Raw genomic sequence first — 8,025 nt, 5'->3', positions numbered from 1 at the left:
CAGCTTCATTTTTTGTGGTTCGTGCTCCATCCAGCAGCACTATCGCTCAGGAGTCCTTCGTACGCAGCATCCCGATGGCTTCTGAAGTATCAATGGCGAGGCTGGTGGACACCATGCCAGCCTGTGATGCGCGTATCTGCAGCTCATGCAGACCCATCTAGATGGCCTCCAATACTCGTTGTTGTTGCTGCTTGAACTGCTATAGTACCTCTGTGGGGACATCCCGCACCGTATCTCCAATGTCATTCAAATCTCCTTCTGTTAGGGTGATTGGGTTCAGCGACGTCTTACTAGCCTTCGATTTCTTTTGAGGCACAACTTTTTCCTGTCCCCTTGGACGCTTAATATGGTACGATGTCATATATGCGTCCGCTACATGCTGCTCTGTTTGTTCATCTGTTTCTTCCTTTGTTTCGGGTGAGGGTGACCATTCACCTTTGTTAGAGTCACGCTCTACTCTGCCTGTCTTCTTTTCCACATGTTGTGTAGCATCACGCTCTACCTAGGCCTTGTTAGCGGCCTCCTTCTTCCTCTTCTCGACCAGCTGTGCCATCTTGAGCTTGCCCTCCTCCTTTTTGCACTGCGCGACGGACTTGCTCAACCCCACCACCAAGTCTAAGGCAATGCACCACTCTTCCAACCAGCGATCAAGAACTGCATCAATCGCGTCATTAGTTGTTAAGGCAAGTCATGCCACTTTTGATCAGGGTCCTTCTGTGCCCTGATCGATACGCATTGAAAGTCTGTCTTGAACTCCATGTACTCCTATAGTTTGGAAAACATGGTAGGCAACAATCGTGGCTTCTGATTGATATCCATGTGTATATTCATTTCCATCAAGATCTAGAAGATCTTGCTATCCTTGATGCATTGAGCGTCCTTGGTCACACACAACGAAGCGTACTTCGTCGCTTCTTGCAGGTTTAGCGCGACTGAGGGGAATTGACTATCTTCAGGCAGCTTCCAGGCTACCAGTATAATGGACAGTAAGTGCCACACATAGTGGAAGGTCTTGCTGAGCTCCTGGGCCTCACAGCAATTCGCAAGGAACTCACCGTAGAGATAGCGCGCCCAATTAAACTGGAATCCTTCAACGCATTAGGACGCTAGAGTGATGACAGGTGATGACACTTCATCTACGCGACACTTCCTCATAACTATTCCTACCAAAATCTATGTGGCCACCTTGACCGCAGGATCGCATATACTCGAGATGGCATAGCCTCGCGGCTTCTACTGGAGCTTGAATTTCTCCTTCATGGCCTCTACAAGGTCTTGCTCGCCACCATTTCCACCAAACATCATGGCCGGATTTCCCCCTATATAAGGCAGCCGTGTGATCCTATGGATCAACCTGTCGATGATGGGTATCAGCTCCTCTAGCCATAGACACCTGTCGTGCACCAAGCATAGCAGTTGCTTGATGAGCAATACTGTAATGGGTGTGCGATTGTAGTGCGACACCCATAGCAGGTTGAGCAGACCTTCCTTGTCCACACCCCTGAGCCACTTCCGCAGTTCCAATGCAGTCATCCTAGTGGTTGAATGAACAACGCGGTGCATTAGCTATTCTATCGCCAAGTGAGGGAACTTCTCAGTGTTAACTAAGTTCCAATATTCTAATTTCAATAGCGGAACCCGCCCCAAGCGTGGTCCTTCAAAGACAATCTCGTCCGATAGTAGAGATATGTGCAAGGTGACCTTACTTTCTTCAATGTCCTTTTGCACCTTGGTCTTTCCCTTGTGTGGAGGGACGTATTTGGGCAACTTAGTGATAGGGTCAAAACCCTCGACTTCAATGTCCTCCACTTCCAACCCCAAATCTTCATCATCCATCGAGATGTCCTCAATCTCTTCCTCCTTCGGCTCCAAGTTAATAGTTTTTCCCCTTTCCTGTGCAGTGGGCTTTTCCTTCTGTGGGTTTCTTGTAAGCAACGCATGCACTGGTATCACAGCCTGCTTACCCTTCTTATCCTTCATACTCTCCTTGGTCGGGGTAGGCTTAAGTCTAGGCATCCATGGTGAATTGGGGACTTCAACTAGTACCTCTGTAACTTCTGAAGCAACTCCCTCTACCTCCATAACAACCCCTGGCATAACCCCCTCATATGCCACTACTTCGGTGTCCATGGCATCGGATCCTAGGATAAAATCATGGATGAAATTACGGTCGGACTTTGGAAATCCATCAAACACTGGGTAGTCAAGCAATTCTTCAAAGAATGTGCAGATCATGCACGTCTGAGAGTTCACCAAGTCAATGCTCAAAATGTCAAGTGTTTTTCGTTGGGCCTCCACATGTAATTTCTAGGCCATTTTGAATTCAAATCCGACCGTTCCCCCCAAATTCGGTTCATTAATGCTATATTGGTGGCAGATTTTCAAGGATCTTACCCATAAATTTCATCTTAAATGCCAACCACCCACTCTATTGGCTGCATTCTCATCGTCAAATGATGAATAGTGACTTTAACGGTCACTTTCTAGCTGACCTACGTGATTTCACCCCAGGTAGCGTAGTTCTCTCCACGTTATCGCGAACCTTGTGACATCTCCGTGTTCCACACAATCCTCCAATCGCGAAATTCCCAAACTCAGGAAGTGTAGTTTATAGTCTCGCGCCTCCTTTCAGCTGCCTAGAGCACTAAGACTATGCTAGATTCATATAGTCACCTAGTCGGATCACCGGTGTATGGCTTCAATCAGCTGCAATTCACTTTTCCTGGGAAGGGATGTCCATTCAATTTAACCAATGGAACTACTCCACCATTGGTAATTTCCTTAATGACATAGGGCCCTAGCCAGTGCATCCTGAATTTCCTTAGAAATTTATCAAACTTGTTGTCATATAAAAAAACCAAATCATTTACCTTAAAGGTGCGTAGTTTAATGTTTCGATCATGCCATGCTTTTTTGCGCTGCTTTTGGACCTGTTGGTGAAATCCAGCTAGAAACCTTTCTTCCTTAAGCTCAAAAATTTGCGAGAGCCTCTCTTCCCAAGCTCCGCAATCCGTCATACCCGTGAGTGCCATTATGCGCAGACTAAGCACAATGTATTCCATGGGCATCACTGCTTCAACACCATATACAAGCCTAAAGGGTGTCTATCCAGTCAACTTTTGCATGTTGTTCGATAGGCCCATGGTACTGCGAGTATGCACAGGTCCCAATCACTTTGTTGAGCATTGCAAACCTTGGTCAACACATTCTCCATCACCTTATTGAATGTTTCCACTGTCACATTAGCTTGTGGGTGATAAGGCATGCCTTTTTGGTGATATACATGGAATTCCTCTGTCAGCTTGTTGATCGTTTTGTTCAGAAAGTACGTACCGCCATCGCTCATCAAAATCTTTGGACACCCAAATCACGTCAGTACATACTCAAAGAGAAACTTTGCAGTGGTTGCGCGTGTATAGTCCTTCACAGGCTGTGCCTCTACCCATCAAGTCAAATACTCAGTCGCGGTGATAATGTACCGCGCTCCCGTCTTCTTTCCTTGGGGCTGAATGTGTCCCACAAAATCTATTGCCCATTTCTCGAAAGGTTGTAGCATCATCTATGGATTCAGAGGTAGCTCATCTCTTCACGATGGCCTGACAATCCTTTGACACATGTCGCACACCCTACAGTAGGCTTTTGAATCCTGATGGAGGGTTGGCCACCACAACCCTCCGCGTAGGATCTTCTGTGTAGTCACCCTTCCTGTGTAATGCCCTCCTGCAGCGCCCCCATGAGCATCTGCGAGGATACTGCTTCTTTCAATCTTCGGTACATATCGTTGTAATACTTCATAAGACCTCATTTTGTAGTCACTCTATTTGGCTGCATTCTCATCATCAAATGATGAATAGTGACTTTAACGGTCACTTTCTAGCTGACCTACGTGATTTCACCCCAGGTAGCGTAGTTCTCTCCACGTTATCGCGAACCTTGTGACATCTCTGTGTTCCACACAATCCTCCAATCGCGAAATTCCCAAACTCGGGAAGTGTAGTTTATAGTCTCGCGCCTCCTTTCAGTTGCCTAGAGCACTAAGACTATGCTAGATTCATATAGTCACCTAGTCGGATCACCAGTGTATGGCTTCAATCAGCTGCAATTCACTTTTCCTGGGAAGGGATGTCCATTCAATTTAACCAATGGAACTACTCCACCATTGGTAATTTCCTTAATGACATAGGGCCCTAGCCAGTGCATCCTAAATTTCCTTAGAAATTTATCAAACTTGTTGTCATATAAAAAAACCAAATCATTTACCTTAAAGGTGCGCAGTTTAATGTGTCGATCATGCCATGCTTTTTTGTGCTGCTTTTGGACCTATTGGTGAAATCCAGCTAGAAACCTTTCTTCCTTAAGCTCAAAATTTGCGCGAGCCTCTCTTCCCGAGCTCCGCAATCCGTCATACCCGTGAGTGTCATTATGCGCAGACTAAGCACAATGTATTCCATGGGCATCACTGCTTCAACACCATATACAAGCCTAAAGGGTGTCTATCCAGTCAACTTTTGCATGTTGTTCGATAGGCCCATGGTACTGCGAGTATGCGCAGGTCCCAATTACTTTGTTGAGCATTGCAAACCTTGGTCAACACATTCTCCATCACCTTATTGAATGCTTCCACTGTCACATTAGCTTGTGGGTGATAAGGCGTGCCTTTCTGGTGATATACATGGAATTCCTCTGTCAGCTTGCTGATCATTTTGTTCAGAAAGTACGTACCGCAATCGCTCATCAAAATCTTTGGACACCCAAATCACGTCAGTACATACTCAAAGAGAAACTTTGCAGTGGTTGCACGTGTATAGTCCTTCACAGGCTGTGCCTCTACCCATCAAGTCAAATACTCAGTCGCGGTGATAATGTATCGCGCTCCTGTCTTCTTTCCTTGGGGCTGAATGTGTCCCACAAAATCTATTGCCCATTTCTCGAAAGGTTGTAGCATCATCTATGGATTCAGAGGTAGCTCATCTCTTCACGATGGCCTGCCAATCCTTTGACACATGTCGCACGCCCTACAGTAGGCTTTTGAATCCTGATGGAGGGTTGGCCACCACAACCCTCTGTGTAGGATCTTCTGTGTAGTCACCCTTCCTGCGTAATGCCCTCCTGCAGCGCCCCCATGAGCGTCTGTGAGGATACTGCTTCTTTCAATCTCCGTTACATATCGTTGTAATACTTCATAAGACCCCATTTTGTAGTCACTCTATTTGGCTGCATTCTCATCGTCAAATGATGAATAGTGACTTTAACGGTCACTTTCTAGCTGACCTACATGATTTCACCCCAGGTAGCGTAGTTCTCTCCACGTTATCGCGAACCTTGTGACATCTCCGTGTTCCACACAATCCTCCAATCGCGAAATTCCCAAACTCGGGAAGTGTAGTTTATAGTCTCGCGCCTCCTTTCAGCTGCCTAGAGCACTAAGACTATGCTAGATTCATATAGTCACCTAGTCGGATCACCATTGTATGGCTTCAATCAGCTGCAATTCACTTTTCCTGGGAAGGGATGTCCATTCAATTTAACCAATGGAACTACTCCACCATTGGTAATTTCCTTAATGACATAGGGCCCTAGCTAGTGCATCCTGAATTTCCTTAGAAATTTATCAAACTTGTTGTCATATAAAAAAACCAAATCATTTACCTTAAAGGTGCACAGTTTAATGTGTCGATCATGCCATGCTTTTTTGCGCTGCTTTTGGACCTGTTGGTGAAATCCAGCTAGAAACCTTTCTTCCTTAAGCTCAACAATTTGCGTGAGCCTCTCTTCCCGAGCTCCGCAATCCGTCATACCCGTGAGTGCCATTATGCGCAGACTAAGCACAATGTATTCCATGGGCATCACTGCTTCAACACCATATACAAGCCTAAACGGTGTCTATCCAGTCAACTTTTGCATGTTGTTCGATAGGCCCATGGTACTGCGAGTATGCGCAAGTCCCAATCACTTTGTTGAGCATTGCAAACCTTGGTCAACACATTCTCCATCACCTTATTGAATGCTTCCACTGTCACATTAGCTTGCGGGTGATAAGGTGTGCCTTTCTTGTGATATACATGGAATTCCTCTGTCAGCTTGCTGATCGTTTTGTTCAGAAAGTACGTAACGCAATCGCTCATCAAAATCTTTGGACACCCAAATCACGTCAGTACATACTCAAAGAGAAACTTTGCAGTGGTTGCGCGTGTATAGTCCTTCACAGGCTGTGCCTCTACCCATCAAGTCAAATACTCAGTCGCGGTGATAATGTACCGCGCTCCCGTCTTCTTTCCTTGGGGCTGAATGTGTCCCACAAAATCTATTGCCCATTTCTCGAAAGGTTGTAGCATCATCTATGGATTCAGAGGTAGCTCATCTCTTCACGATGGCCTGCCAATCCTTTGACACATGTCGCACGCCCTATAGTAGGCTTTTGAATCCTGATGGAGGGTTGGCCACCACAACCCTCCGCGTAGGATCTTCTGTGTAGTCACCCTTCCTGCGTAATGCCCTCCTGCAGCGCCCCCATGACCGTCTGCGAGGATACTGCTTCTTTCAATCTCTAGTACATATCGTTGTAATACTTCATAAGACCCCATTTTGTAGTCACTCTATTTGGCTGCATTCTCATCGTCAAATGATGAATAGTGACTTTAACGGTCACTTTCTAGCTGACCTACGTGATTTCACCCCAGGTAGCGTAGTTCTCTCCATGTTATCGCGAACCTTGTGACATCTCCGTGTTCCACACAATCCTCCAATCGCGAAATTCCCAAACTCGGGAAGTGTAGTTTATAGTCTTGCGCCTCCTTTCAGCTGCCTAGAGCACTAAGACTATACTAGATTCATATAGTCACCTATTCGGATCACCGGTGTATGGCTTCAATTAGCTGCAATTCACTTTTCCTGGGAAGGGATGTCCATTCAATTTAACCAATGGAACTACTCCACCATTGGTAATTTCCTTAATGACATAGGGCCCTAGCCAGTGCATCCTGAATTTCCTTAGAAATTTATCAAACTTGTTGTCATATAAAAAAACCAAATCATTTACCTTAAAGGTGCGCAGTTTAATGTGTTGATCATGCCAAGCTTTTTTGCGCTGCTTTTGGACCTATTGGTGAAATCCAGCTAGAAACCTTTCTTCCTTAAGCTCAACAATTTGCGCGAGCCTCTCTTCCCGAGCTCCGCAATCCGTCATACCCGTGAGTGCCATTATGCGCAGACTAAGCACAATGTATTCCATGGGCATCACTGCTTCAACACCATATACAAGCCTAAAGGGTGTCTATCCAGTCAACTTTTGCATGTTGTTCGATAGGCCCATGGTACAGCGAGTATGCGCAGGTCCCAATCACTTTGTTGAGCATTCCAAACCTTGGTCAACACATTCTCCATCACCTTATTGAATGCTTCCACTGTCACATTAGCTTGCGGGTGATAAGGCGTGCCTTTCTGGTGATATACATGGAATTCCTCTGTCAGCTTGCTGATCGTTTTGTTCAGAAAGTACGTACCGCAATCGCTCATCAAAATCTTTGGACACCCAAATCACGTCAGTACATACTCAAAGAGAAACTTTGCAGTGGTTGCGCGTGTATAGTCCTTCACAAGCTGTGCCTCTACCCATCAAGTCAAATACTCAGTCGCGGTGATAATGTACCGCGCTCCCGTCTTCTTTCCTTGGGGCTGAATGTGTCCCACAAAATCTATTGCCCATTTCTCGAAAGGTTGTAGCATCATCTATGGATTCAGAGGTAGCTCATCTCTTCACGATGGCCTACCAATCCTTTGACACATGTCGCACACCCTACAATAGGCTTTTGAATCCTGATGGAGGGTTGGCCACCACAACCCTCCGCATAGGATCTTCTGTGTAGTCACCCTTCCTGCGTAATGCCCTCCTACAGCGCCCCCATGAGCGTCTGCGAGGATATTGCTTCTTTCAATCTCCAGTACATATCGTTGTAATACTTCATAAGACCCCATTTTGTATAGATGTCCGACAATGACAGAAAATTCTGTCGCGCCCACCGCTAA

Source organism: Pinus tabuliformis, chromosome X, assembly GCF_031772625.1.
Source record: "Pinus tabuliformis cultivar Carrire ecotype Pingquan chromosome X, CPIR1, whole genome shotgun sequence".
NCBI lineage: Eukaryota > Viridiplantae > Streptophyta > Pinopsida > Pinales > Pinaceae > Pinus > Pinus tabuliformis.
The sequence above is the reverse complement of the archived record's forward strand: the minus strand, read 5'-3'. Positions refer to the sequence as shown.